The sequence below is a fragment of the Triturus cristatus genome, chromosome 6, assembly GCF_964204655.1.
Source record: "Triturus cristatus chromosome 6, aTriCri1.1, whole genome shotgun sequence".
Classification (NCBI taxonomy): domain Eukaryota; kingdom Metazoa; phylum Chordata; class Amphibia; order Caudata; family Salamandridae; genus Triturus; species Triturus cristatus.
In genome coordinates, this window is record NC_140589.1 from 1,207,809,494 (window position 1) to 1,207,822,640 (window position 13,147).

Consider the following 13,147-nt stretch of genomic DNA (forward strand, 5'->3'; position numbering starts at 1 on the left):
TCTCTCCCTTTCTCTCAGTCTTTCTCTCTCTCTCTTCCTTTCTCTGACTCTTTCCCTCTCTCTCTTCCTCTCTCTCACTCTTTCTCTCTCTCTTCCTCTCTCTCACTCTTTCTCTATCTTTCAGATGACTATACTTGAGGGTGCACTATGTCCCGGCACGTGGTTGGAGACACACCGGTGGCACAAAGGTTAGCTGAGAAGATTTTTTCCAGTGTCAACACTCCATCTCCCTCTCCATCTCTTCCTTCCTCTCTCTCACTCTTTCTCTCTGTCTTCCTCTCACTCTTTCTTTCTTTTTTCTCTCTCTCTTCCTCTCACTCCCACTGTTTCTCTCTTTCTCTCTGGCTTCCTCTCACTCTTTCTTTCTCTCTCTCTCTCTCTTTCTCTCTCTGATGGACGCATGATGCACAATCTTAACAGGCTGTGATTCACGAATCGACGTCCCTCCCCCAACACCACCACAGCTGAACGCGTGTAGAACCTGCGATGATGCGTGACCATCCTGACAACGCCTGAGAAAGTTGCTTCGGCACGTGGTGGACCCTCTTACACACACGCCGGTAGTGGAAGGTGAGCAGAGAGGCTTCTTTCCGCAGCAGCGGGCTGTCACCTCTGGGCAGTGGGAGTGGATAGTGTGCAGCAGCCTGGGCACGCAAGAGCGCACAGACACCTCCGAGCAGTGGGAGTGGGTGGGCTGTAGCAGCCTGAGTGTGCATTGGCGAAACTGAGAATTAGGCGTGTGCCGTTGTATGTACTCGAGGGTGCACTATGTCCCAGCACATGGTTGGAGACACACCGGTGGCACAAAGGTGAGCTGCGAAGATTTTTTCCAGTGTCAACACTCCCTCTCCCTCTCCATCTCTTCCTTTCTCTCTCTCACACTTTCTCTCTTTCTCTGTCTCTTCCTCTCTCTCACTCTTTCTCTCTCTCTCTTCCTCTCTCTCACACTGTTTTTCTCTCTCTCTTTTCCTTGTATCTTACTCTTTCTCTCTTTCTCTCACTCACTCTTTCTCACTTTCTCTGTCTTCCTCTCTCTCTCACTCTTTCTATGTCTTCCTCTCTCTCACTCTTTCTCTCCTCCTCTCTCTCACTCTTTCTGTCCCTCTTCCTCTTTCTCACTCTTTCTCTCTCTCTTCCTTTCTCTCACTCTTTCTCTCTCTCTCTTCCTCTATCTCACACTGTTTCTCTCTTTCTCTCTTCATTGTATCTCACTCTTTCTCTCTTTCTCACTCGTTCTCTCTTTCTTTGTCTTCCTCTCTCTCTCTCACTCTTTCTTTGTTTCTCTCTCTCTCTCTCTTTTTCTTTTTCTCCTTTGCTGGTTGCATGATGCACCATCTTATCTTTCTTTTTGTCTTGCAGGCTGTGATTCCCAAATGGTTCAGCGATGACATGACATGGCTGTACATAGTTTTTGTTGTTGTTGTTTTGTTAATAAAATGTTTTATATGTTAAATCCATACGTGACTAAGATTCTTATTTGTCCAACCTCACAAGCATCTTCTTATTAATAATTAAACAACACCCAATTTTTTACGTTCCAGATTCCCTAACATGACTGTCACATTTGTTTGTGGGGAGTGGGGCTGAGGGGGGATGGTGGACAAGGAGCTCCTGCTGGGGGATGTCGGAGCAGTGTTGAGTGTCCGACCTGCATGATCGTTGCCTCCATTGCATCTGTTCTCAGAGGCTTATGAGCCGGCGGACTGGCTCATAGATGAAGAGACTCATAGAGGGAGAACCGCGGCCCGTCAGTTCGCAGAGGGAGAGCTGCGGGCCAGCTCACACAGGAACACCTGCGGGCCGACTGGTATAGGGAAAGGTGTGGGCCATCAGCTTCCAAACGGATAGCTGCGGAACAGTGAAGTGGGGAAAGGGACTATGAAGAACGTATTTCGCAGAGAGAGACCTACGATATATTTCCAGTCTGGGCTTCACAGATACAACTGCGGGTCCGAGAACTCGCACCCGAAGAGCTGTGAGTCGACAAGTGGTTCACAGAGGGAAACTTGCGGGCCCAAGCATGTTGTTGGAGGTATGCTGTTGATGGGGGAAAAGGGTGAGTTACCTGCTGATTTAGGGAGACGCAGCGTGAAAGGGGAATCTCGCACAGACAGAGCTCTGGTATATTAAATTGCCCCCGGGACCTTTCTTTTATATTTTCACTCGATGCGAAGCACAAGATGGCTGCTAACTCTTCCTGGTTTGAAGTGTTAGCAACTATCCGAGAACACTTCCTGGATTGAAGTGTTAACAACCAATCAGAGGCAAGCTCGTGCATGGGAGTTAGGCACCGTCCAGATATATATATATATATCTTTTTTTCCTTTAATATCTCAAAAACTACAGAACGGATTTACACCATTTTGACAAAAGCTCGCTTTCTGGACCAAGACCTTTCTCCCTGCCAAATTTGGCGTAATTCCGTTCAGCAGTTTGACCTGTAGCCTTGTCTAAAGTTTCCTATGGAAAATGCATTGAGAAAACACTTTTTTTTCGGACCCCCCCTTTTTTCTCAGCCCCCCCCTTGACCAATGACCCTGTAATATGTCTTCGCAGATGGATGGCTCCGGTCATGGGTGCAAATATCTCGCAATAAACTTGCTTTCAATCAACAACCAAACTTGTATGTCCTCAATACACCCCTAAACTTTCAAGATAGGAGCTGATCAAAAAAGAGAAACTTTTGGGAAAATGTAGTAAATATTCATCAAACGACGCCAAAGTTATAAGCACATGCAGGACTCCAGGAGGGGGGCAGCGCAACCCCCCTCCCAACATGACCGAAGCCCCTGGTGTGTGGGGACGCCAGCGGGCCCCCGCAGCCCCAGCGATCCCCCGCTATTATTTTTTAACAAATGCCCCTGGGAGCTAGCCCACCCCGGGGTCTCATTAAAATAAAAAACGCGAGAAGCCGCGACCCCAGTGCGAATCGCACCGATATATATACTTTTTTTTAAATGCTTTCTTTGGCCCTGAGGGTCCTTCTGGGACCCCCTGAGCAGGCCTAGGGGGTCCGGGTGTTTCTACCCTGCCTCCTTCTCTTGTTTGATATCTTTGTTTCTCTGTTTTCTGGTGACTCGCTTCTACCGAGTCACAAGATGGCTGCCAACACTTACTGGTTGGAGTGTTGACAGCCAATCACAGTGAAGCTTGTGCATGGGACTTAGGTACCGCCCAGATATCGAAACTTTTATTTTTCTAATTTCTCAGCAACTACGGAATGGATTTACACCATTTAAAAAAAAGGTCACTTTCTGATCTAAGCACTACCTTTTTGCCAAATTTAGGGTTATTCCATTCAGTAGTTTCGCCTCTAGCCTTGCACAAAGTTTCCTATGGGAAATTGATTTTTTGACTCTTATTCTTTGAATTTCTCAAAAACTACTGAACGGATTTACACCATTTAAAAAAAAGGTCGCTTTCTGAAACAAGCTCTACCTTTCTGCCAAATTTGGGGTAATTCCGTTGAGCAGTTTGGGCTGTAGCTCGTTGCTAAATTTCCTATGGAAATTAACATGGGGAAAACATGTTTTGGGACCCCCTTTTTTCTCAGCCTTCGCTTTACAAATCACCCCCAAACTTTCAGGATAGGAGCTGACTTGGATGGACTTTTTTTGGGAGAATTTAGCGAAGATTGGTCAAATGATGCCAAAGTTATTAGCAAATCAAAAATGCTTTTCCTACGGAAACTAGGTTGTAACTATAACTACCTATATATATATATATATAGTAGGACCAAGCAGGCTAATAAATTATACACTTTGGCACGTAATTGTGGTCTGTCTCCGTCTATGGCATGAAGCTGAGGATTGACGGTGTGATATGATATATATATATATATATATATATCCAAAACACTTTTCCCAGCTCTTCCCGCTTCCCATCCGGCAAGACAGCGAAGAGAGAGTCACGGACACCCGTTTTCTTTGTGGCAAAATCAGGTCTTTATTCAATTACAGCTTACGACGCGTTTCGGATAACAGAGTATCCTTGTTCACATGCGGAAGTGCAGTCCGCCAACAGTTTTTATACCCAAATGGCTTATTTTTGTGTGAGTGCATTTTTTTACTATTCTGTCACGTGATAATAGACATAAACAACACCTTCATTTAGCGCTGGTTACTTGCCAAACGATTGGCAAGTTCACAATCATAGACATAAATGTAGTTGGAGTCCCAATCGACAAATTAAGTTGTTCACATGTATAAATACATTGCATATGTTGTCAAAAATGGATGCGTAAATGCCTGAAATATAAAACAACATACATAAACATGAATTTTGTATATATGTTGTGTATTGATTCTATGCAAGGATCCAGTAGTGTATGGAATGTTTGAGTTAAAGTGGCTACGTTGGGATAAATCCTCTGCCATATAAAAAATTTTTTTATATAAAAGCCCAAAATTCCATCTTAAAGTTGACTAAAATGGTTTGACAACATGAATGTTGTATCTCAAAACAGACCATAAAAACAAGTTATGCGTACTGGAAAGTTAATGCAATAAACAACCATTTGGTAATCTGCCGGAATTGTGCAAAAATGCATATTTATGTAACCCATTGAGGGCTATCATGACATCTGGATTAGATGTTTTAAAGTGCGAGGCGCTAAAATGGTAAGGTGCTGGAGAATATGTGCAAATAGTGCAAATACTTTGTGGGTTACACAAAGTTTATAGTGCAAAAAAAAGGGAAAAAGGGGAGGAAAAAACCGGGGAAGGGGGGAGATTACATATATTAGCAGCTAAGGAAATGACATCATGTTAAAATATAAAATGACCTAAGAAAATACAATATAAAAACCCACTGTAAAAACCTTCTATAAAAACTCTCTATACAGACTCCTAAAAAGAAGTAAAGAATTATTATAAAACATTCCCACAATAAGTCTTCATATAAAAACATAATGTTGAACAGTACTATAGAAAATTGTGGAGATCTTCAGTGTTGTTGAGCCCATTGGGATGTTTGGTATCGAGTTCAACTATCATTCTAGATTCGAGTTGACGGAGTAGTTTTTCTCGATTGCCTCCTCTTGGGAGGTTTGGGACGGCGGCAATCACAAAGTATTTCAGACATTTAAGGTCATTGCCGTGGACTATTTTAAAATGTCGGGCAACCGGGTACGCTGGATCATTATTAACGATAGCACGTAGATGTTGTAGAATCCTGACATGCACCTGCAATTTCGTGCTGCCTACATATTTGAGGCCACAGGTGCATGTCAGGACATACACAGCGTATTCGGTTTTGCAGTTGTGATTGCCTTTGATCTTGTACTCAATGGGACTGAAAGGAGTCATGTATTTAGTGGTTGTCTCTCCAAATCTACATGCTCGGCATGAAGAGCATTTATAAAACCCTTGTCTTGGTTGTAGCCAGGTGGATTTTTTGGCTATGTATTCTGGACTTTTTCTGACCAGCTGGCATCTCATGGACATCCCTCTCCTATAAGTGATGGTGGGGTTATTGGGGAGGTCAGGGGCTATGACAGCATCAGTTAAAACAATGGGCCAATTGCGTTTAATAATGGACCTGATTTGTCGTTCCTGCTGGTTATAGGTAAGGATCAATCTAGGGGTGTTGGTTTCTAATACTTGCTCAGCTTCAAGATTGTTATTTTCCAACAATGATTCCCTAGATCTCTGGGCGACCTTACTGACTGCTTGTTTAAGAGTGTGTGTGTCATACCCTCTTTGTTTGAATCTTATGAGTGCCTCATTGGTGCATTTCTCTTGTTGTTCCTTGGTGCTGCAAATTCTTTTTAACCTAAGGAGTTCCCCATATGGGATACTTTGTATGAGGTGTTGTGGGTGGGCGCTTGACGCATGTAGCGTCGAGTTCCCTGCCGTCTCCTTTCTGTGTAGGGTAGTGTGAATTGTGCCCTCATGAATAAACAGTTTGACATCAAGGAAATCAATTTCTCTTTCATTTATATGAGAAGTAAATTTAAGGTTTACTTCATTATTGTTGATATTTTCAATAAAAGAAGTGGCCTCCTCCTCATTGCCCTGCCACACGACAAAAACGTCGTCAATGTATCTCAGCCAATATTTAACATGACCTGTATATTGTTGAGCCCAAATTTTCTTGAGGATCTGCTCCTCCCACCGACCAAACAATAAACAGGCATAGCTGGGGGAGAAGCAAGATCCCATTGCTACGCCTCTTGTTTGTTTGTACATTTGAGAACCAAACATGAAGTAATTATTATTGAGACACCACAAGATACATTTGATTATGATTTTGTTATGTTCATAATATTCTGCTTCCCTTGTGTCCAAAAAATGTTTGGTTGCCGCTAGCCCTATGTCATGTTGGATGCAAGTATAAAGGGACTCAATGTCCAGGGTGATAAATCGCATATTAGTTTCCCATTGTATGTCTTTGATTTTGTTGAGGAAATCACCAGTGTCTTTCACATATGTTGGTAAAGTTTTGACTAAATCCTTCAGAAAGTAATCCACATACTGTGAAATGTGTTCGCTCATACTATTGATGGCGGAGATGATCGGTCGTCCTGGAATTGGGTTCGTGTTTTTATGCGTTTTCGGTATGAAATAAATCGATGGAGTAACTGGATGTTCTATCCATAGAAATTTAAATTCATCAGCCGAAATCATACCGTCGCGTTTAAGTTGATGGAGCAATTTGGTCAGTGACTCTTTAGCTTTGTTGTAGTCATTGATACTGGTTTGTTGATAGCATGATGAATCGGATAGTTGACGTTGCGCCTCCTTAATATACTCATTCTGGGGCCAAAGTACGATGTTGCCACCCTTGTCAGATTGTTTAATTATAACTTCGTTGTTTCTTCTCAATTTGTTGATGAGTGCATTGTATTCCACTTCCTTGTTGTGTTTTTTACGTCGTTGGTGTTTGACCCGGTAGTGTAACTGCTTGATGTCTTCCGTCACTCTTTCGTGAAATATATCGATGGCGTTTTTTGGCATTTGGGGAATGAATGTGGATTTCTGTTTGTAGGGGCTACTGCCTGCCCCTCTTTGGCAGATGTCAGCTTGTACTAGCAACTCTTGCGTGGATGTGGTTTCTTGGGAGTTGCTGTCGTTGCCATCAATTGATTCACGCCACATAGATTGAGCTGCCAAAAGGACGGGAACATCCAGAACTTGTAAGGTGTTGCCTTCTTGTTGTCTGAATTTAGAAGGAAGGGCGGAGTTATTTGCAGTTCCGCTTTTAATGGTGTGGAATTTCATTAATTTGAGTTTCCGGATGTAATTGAAAACATCAATTCTGGCTTGAGGGTAGTCAAGGTCATTGGGGGGACAGAAGGAGAGTCCCAACATAAGCACTTGCTTTTCTTTTTCAGTTAGTTTTATAGTAGATAAGTTGATGATAGTTTTATTTTCACTCATGTTGCTTTTTACTTGCGCCAATACCTTCTTTTTGGCCTTGCATTGCCTCTTTTTGCGTCTGTCTCTCCTTTTGGCGTTTCTACGCTTCTTTGAGGCTGTGCTTGTCTCCGCGGTCTCAGGGTATTGCGCCTGTCCTCGACTAAAAAATCAAGTTCCTCCCCAAGGTCTAGCCTTCTTTCATCTCTGGTATTGTCAGTGCTCATGCTGCTATGTTCCGAACCTGTATCACTGGTGAGTGAGTCGATCTCCGATATGGATTCCGGGGCGGGACCAGTTTGGTGCTGCTGGCTTGTGCTGGCCACTGCAGGATTTGTTCTGAGTTTTTTGGCTGTTGCATACTTTCTTGCGAACGTGTAGATCTGGCCTTGTTCATAATCTGCCCGGTCCCGGGCAAATTTAAATATCTTTCGTTGTTTAATTTTTTCTTCATGCTTTACTAGACGTTCTTGTATTTCTTGTCTTGTTTTAGTTATATAGTCATCAGGCTCACGTTTTGCCAGCATTTAATTAATATCATCAATCTCCTTCATTATTTTTACCCGATCAGACTCAGCATATTTAATAAGAATGCGGACCAAATTCATTGAGGCCTCAAGATTGCTTTTACCCCATTCCTTCAACATTGCTGGGTCTGGGCTTTCATAGCTGGGAGCCAAAAGTATTCTGAGCCCCCGAGGTACCCGCCCTGCTTCTTCATATTTTGCGAGTGACTTGTTCTCCCACCATTTTGTAATCTCTGATCTCATACACTTTTCCAGACGTTTCAACAATGTCTTTGCAGTATCATCTGTTTTGGTACTATTAGTATTTTGCGTGTTATTACCCAATACTGTGATATTGGGTGCTTGATTAAATAATTCCTCTGCTGCTGCCTCCCGAATTCGAACAGCTTCCGCTGACATGTTTAGCTGTTGTATACGTCCAACTCCGTACGTGGAGTTGGCGTTGCCTGGCCACACCTCCCAACCGAATGCAGGATCACCGGACACTCACCGTAGTACGTGCGTCGCTGAAGGGTCCTCCGACCCCGCCTCAAACTTCACCTCTGCCGGTTTTCGGTCCGATTGCTGCTATCGGGGGTTGCCGCCAAAAATCCTTACAAGATCCAAATACGAGTGTGGCTGTGGGCGTCTACCTCGTCCTGGGAGGGGGTCCGTTGGCGGAATCAGCCAACTTCCGCTATTAAATCCAAAACACTTTTCCCAGCTCTTCCCGCTTCCCATCCGGCAAGACAGCGAAGAGAGAGTCACGGACACCCGTTTTCTTTGTGGCAAAATCAGGTCTTTATTCAATTACAGCTTACGACGCGTTTCGGATAACAGAGTATCCTTGTTCACATGCGGAAGTGCAGTCCGCCAACAGTTTTTATACCCAAATGGCTTATTTTTGTGTGAGTCCATTTTTTTACTATTCTGTCACGTGATAATAGACATAAACAACACCTTCATTTAGCGCTGGTTACTTGCCAAACGATTGGCAAGTTCACAATCATAGACATAAATGTAGTTGGAGTCCCAATCGACAAATTAAGTTGTTCACATGTATAAATACATTGCATATGTTGTCAAAAATGGATGCGTAAATGCCTGAAATATAAAACAACATACATAAACATGAATTTTGTATATATGTTGTGTATTGATTCTATGCAAGGATCCAGTAGTGTATGGAATGTTTGAGTATATATATATTACCTACTGGCGGTCGCCAGTAGGTAGTTATAGTTAGGACCACGTTTCCATAGGAAATCCGCAACATTCTATTTTGAATAACTTTGGCGCCGGTCGACGAATCCTCGCGAACTTTTCAAAATAGGTGGGGCGCTACGCTCCGCTCCTTCCCTGAAAGTCTCGGGGGGATTCGTCAAGCGGGGGCTGAGATATAAGGGGGGTCCCAAAACGCGTTTTTCCCATGCATTTTTCCATAGGACCTTTAGACAGGGCTACAGCCCGAACGGCTGAACAGAATTACTAGAAATTTTGCAGAGAGGTAGTCCTCAGGTCAAGGAAGTGCCTTTTGTAGGTTTGGTGTAAATCTGTTCAGTAGATTCTGAGAAAATAGCCTTTAAATCAATATATATATCTGAGCCAGCTTACGGTGCGCTTACGGTACGCTTACCGTACGCGTACGGTGGCGTGCGCGAGCGCGATTCTGATTGGCTCTTAGATCTTAGTAAACATTCGAATCGGTCGAAACCAGGAAGCGGCGGCCGCCATTTCGTGTGTTTCACTCAGAAAAAAAAGAGTGATAACAAGAAAAGGGGGCAAGGAGGAGAGTTACAGACCCCCTAACATTTGTAAGGGGGTCAAAGAAGGACAGAAAAGTACAAAGAAAACATTTATTGATTTTAAAAAAATCACGGGGTACGCGTACGGTAAGCGTACGGTAAAAATAAAAATAAAAAAAGAAATGAAAATCAGATTTAAGTGTTTAGATATTAGGGGGCTCTAAAAAGAGCCGTTGTGTTTATGAAGTGATTTTTTTGTGGTACCTACAAGTAAGTACCGATGCAGAGTCTAAGGTTCAAGAGGAAGACTCTGTTCCCTTCATCATTGAAGTGCACACCATCTCCTCTATAAATGTCTTGCATGTCATAACGCAAGTTGTTGTGGTAAATGGAACCCATACCATAGTCACGGAGGAAAGCAGAAACAGATTTGTTGACGTGCTTTCTTGCTTTGTCAATCTGCGGACAGAAATGATTGGACCAGTTCCATTTTTGCCTTTGGCATATGTTAGAAAACACAAAGGCAGTTTTAGGGAAAAGTGAAAACAGTTGTGCAAAGGTGTCCTTCATAAGCATTTCCAGACCTACCCCAGTCAAAGTGCCTAGGTCATTGCCACCACAGTGCACTATTATGAGGTCAGGGTGTTGGATGTGCATGAAGGATTTCACCAATGGCATCAATTGGTGCCACTTTAACCCTCTCTGACCAATCCATTTAATGTCTACATTTGGCAAAGCAAGGTCTCTCACCATACCTGTTTTCTCTGCAAACTTTTCACTCCAGAAGACATAGCTGTGCCCTACAATCCACACTGTGAACATCTTCAAAGGAGAACTGGATGCACTCAGGAGGTGTAATTCAGTAGAATGGCAATATGAAAAGAAAGACAGTTTGGAAATGGAGGCATACATATTTTTTTCATAAAAAAAAGAACTGATTGGCTGTTTCATACCATTCTAGAATAAAAACTAGGCTGTATGTGTAAATTAATAGAAGCATGTTTTGTATTGGTACAGAAAAATGTGTTACCAAAGAACAGTACTATGGATTTGCTGTTAGGTTTGAAAAGTCAAGCACTCTTGCTCTGTGGAATTGAAACATTGTTTGGCGAACTTCTGACCTGACTCCACACAGCAGTGTTCCATGAGCTGTTGCTATGGTAGCAGGCAGAAGTCAAGTTGGGGGAAGGGTACTAGGCAGAAGTCAAGTTGGGGGAAGGGTACTTTTGGAAAAGGGTTGGTTTTCAACCAATAGAAATGTGTGATTACATTTGAAAAAAAGGGGCAAGCACTGAGATTTGAAACTAACATGTATATGTGTGGAAAAAGAGAGGGAAAGTTTGCCATTATCTGGTTCTGCTGAGAGGAGAGAGGTGTAAAGAACAGAGATCCTGGCTCTGATAATCTGCTGTTTGAGTGCCACATTTCTTTCACAACTAACTAATTTTAAAGGTGAGTTTAGAGTTTGAGAGGGGATGTATATGGTAAATTAAGAAATGAATAATAGTAATGCAATTCTTTTTGTTGAAGTTGTGTTTATTATTTTCTGTTTTGGGAGAAATTTAAATGTGAGGAACAAGTAAAATAATACGGACTATGTTTTCACAATAAATTAAGGTGTACTGGTATAATAAAAGAATAGTTTAAGGGTTTGAGGTTGGACTCAGTAATGCAAATACATTCAGCATCACTAAGGCTGGTTGCCCTTGCTGGAGTGTAGGCAGACACCCAGGTTACAAAAGATGCTGGTCTGAAAAAGCAGTTTGGACATGTGCTTTTTAAAAAATCTGAAAAGTGGATTCATAATGTGTCAGTCTGTAAAAGTGTTTATCACTTGCCAAAAAAAAGAGCAGTAAGTGTGCTTTCAAATTGGCAAAGAAATTTCGTTTTGTGACTAATGTGAAAACATGACTCTGTGTGCAAATAGGAATTACAGGCAGAGATTTATTGCGTATTGCTCTGGTGATTTCACAGTTGCATTAGATGGAAAGGGGGAGCCATTTTTTGGTGCAGAAGCAGACTCTTAGCACACAGGTAGCTGCTTACCATGTGTAATCATGCACAGTATTCACAAGCGAGTGGGGTTTGAGGTTTCAGTCAGTAATGCAAATACATTCAGCATCACTAAGGCTGGTTGCCCTTGCTGGAGTGTAGGCAGACACCCAGGTTACAAATGATGCTGGTCTGAAAAAGCAGTTTGGACATGTGCTTTTTAAAAAATCTGAAAAGTGGATTCATAATGTGTCAGTCTGTAAAAGTGTTTATTACTTGCCAAAAAAAAGAGCAGTAAGTGTGCTTTCAAATTGGCAAAGAAATTTCGTTTTGTGACTAATGTGAAAACATGACTCTGTGTGCAAATAGGAATTACAGGCAGAGATTTATTGCGTATTGCTCTGGTGATTTCACAGTTGCATTAGATGGAAAGGGGGAGCCATTTTTTGGTGCAGAAGCAGACTCTTAGCACACAGGTAGCTGCTTACCATGTGGAATCATGCACAGTATTCACAAGCGAGTGGGGTTTGAGGTTTCAGTCAGTAATGCAAATACATTCAGCATCACTAAGGCTGGTTGCCCTTGCTGGAGTGTAGGCAGACACCCAGGTTACAAATGATGCTGGTCTGAAAAAGCAGTTCGGACATGTGCTTTTTAAAAAATCTGAAAAGTGGATTCATAATGTGTCAGTCTGTAAAAGTGTTTATCACTTGCCAAAAAAAAGAGCAGTAAGTGTGCTTTCAAATTGGCAAAGAAATTTCGTTTTGTGACTAATGTGAAAACATGACTCTGTGTGCAAATAGGAATTACAGGCAGAGATTTATTGCGTATTGCTCTGGTGATTTCACAGTTGCATTAGAAGGAAAGGGGGAGCCTTTTTTTGGTGCAGAAGCTGACTCTTAGCACACAGCCAGCTACTTACCATGTGGAATCATGCACAGTATTCACAAGCGAGTAGGGTTTGAGGTTTCAGTCAGTAATGCAAATACATTCAGCATCACTAAGGCTGGTTGCCCTTGCTGGAGTGTAGGCAGACACCCAGGTTACAAATGGTGCTGGTCTGAAAAAGCAGTTTGGACATGTGCTTTTTAAAAAATCTGAAAAGTGGATTCATAATGTGTCAGTCTGTAAAAGTGTTTATCACTTGCCAAAAAAAAGAGCAGTAAGTGTGCTTTCAAATTGGCAAAGAAATTTCGTTTTGTGACTAATGTGAAAACATGACTCTGTGTGCAAATAGGAATTACAGGCAGAGATTTATTGCGTATTGCTCTGGTGATTTCACAGTTGCATTAGATGGAAAGGGGGAGCCATTTTTTGGTGCAGAAGCAGACTCTTAGCACACAGCCAGCTACTTACCATGTGGAATCATGCACAGTATTCACAAGCAAGTGGGGTTTGAGGTTTCAGTCAGTAATGCAAATACATTCAGCATCACTAAGGCTGGTTGCCCTTGCTGGAGTGTAGGCAGACACCCAGGTTACAAATGATGCTGGTCTGAAAAAGCAGTTTGGACATGTGCTTTTTAAAAAATCTGAAAAGTGGATTCATA

At 42.4% G+C, this 13,147-nt stretch overlaps 1 long non-coding RNA gene across 2 annotated transcripts in view; it reads left to right on the top strand.

The window, feature by feature from the left end:
* Positions 1-1,399, top strand: part of LOC146821173 (uncharacterized) — a 38,172-nt gene extending 36,773 nt beyond the window's left edge. Inside the window, exons 5-6 of one of the 2 annotated variants that reach the window (XR_014962672.1) lie at positions 421-570; positions 1,360-1,399. This is a non-coding gene — a long non-coding RNA (uncharacterized LOC146821173). Of the gene's footprint in view, positions 1-124; positions 181-420; positions 571-1,359 lie in introns of those variants that run through there. The other variant, XR_014962673.1, reaches the window with a different exon arrangement.
* Positions 1,400-13,147: the final 11,748 nt, after the last annotated feature.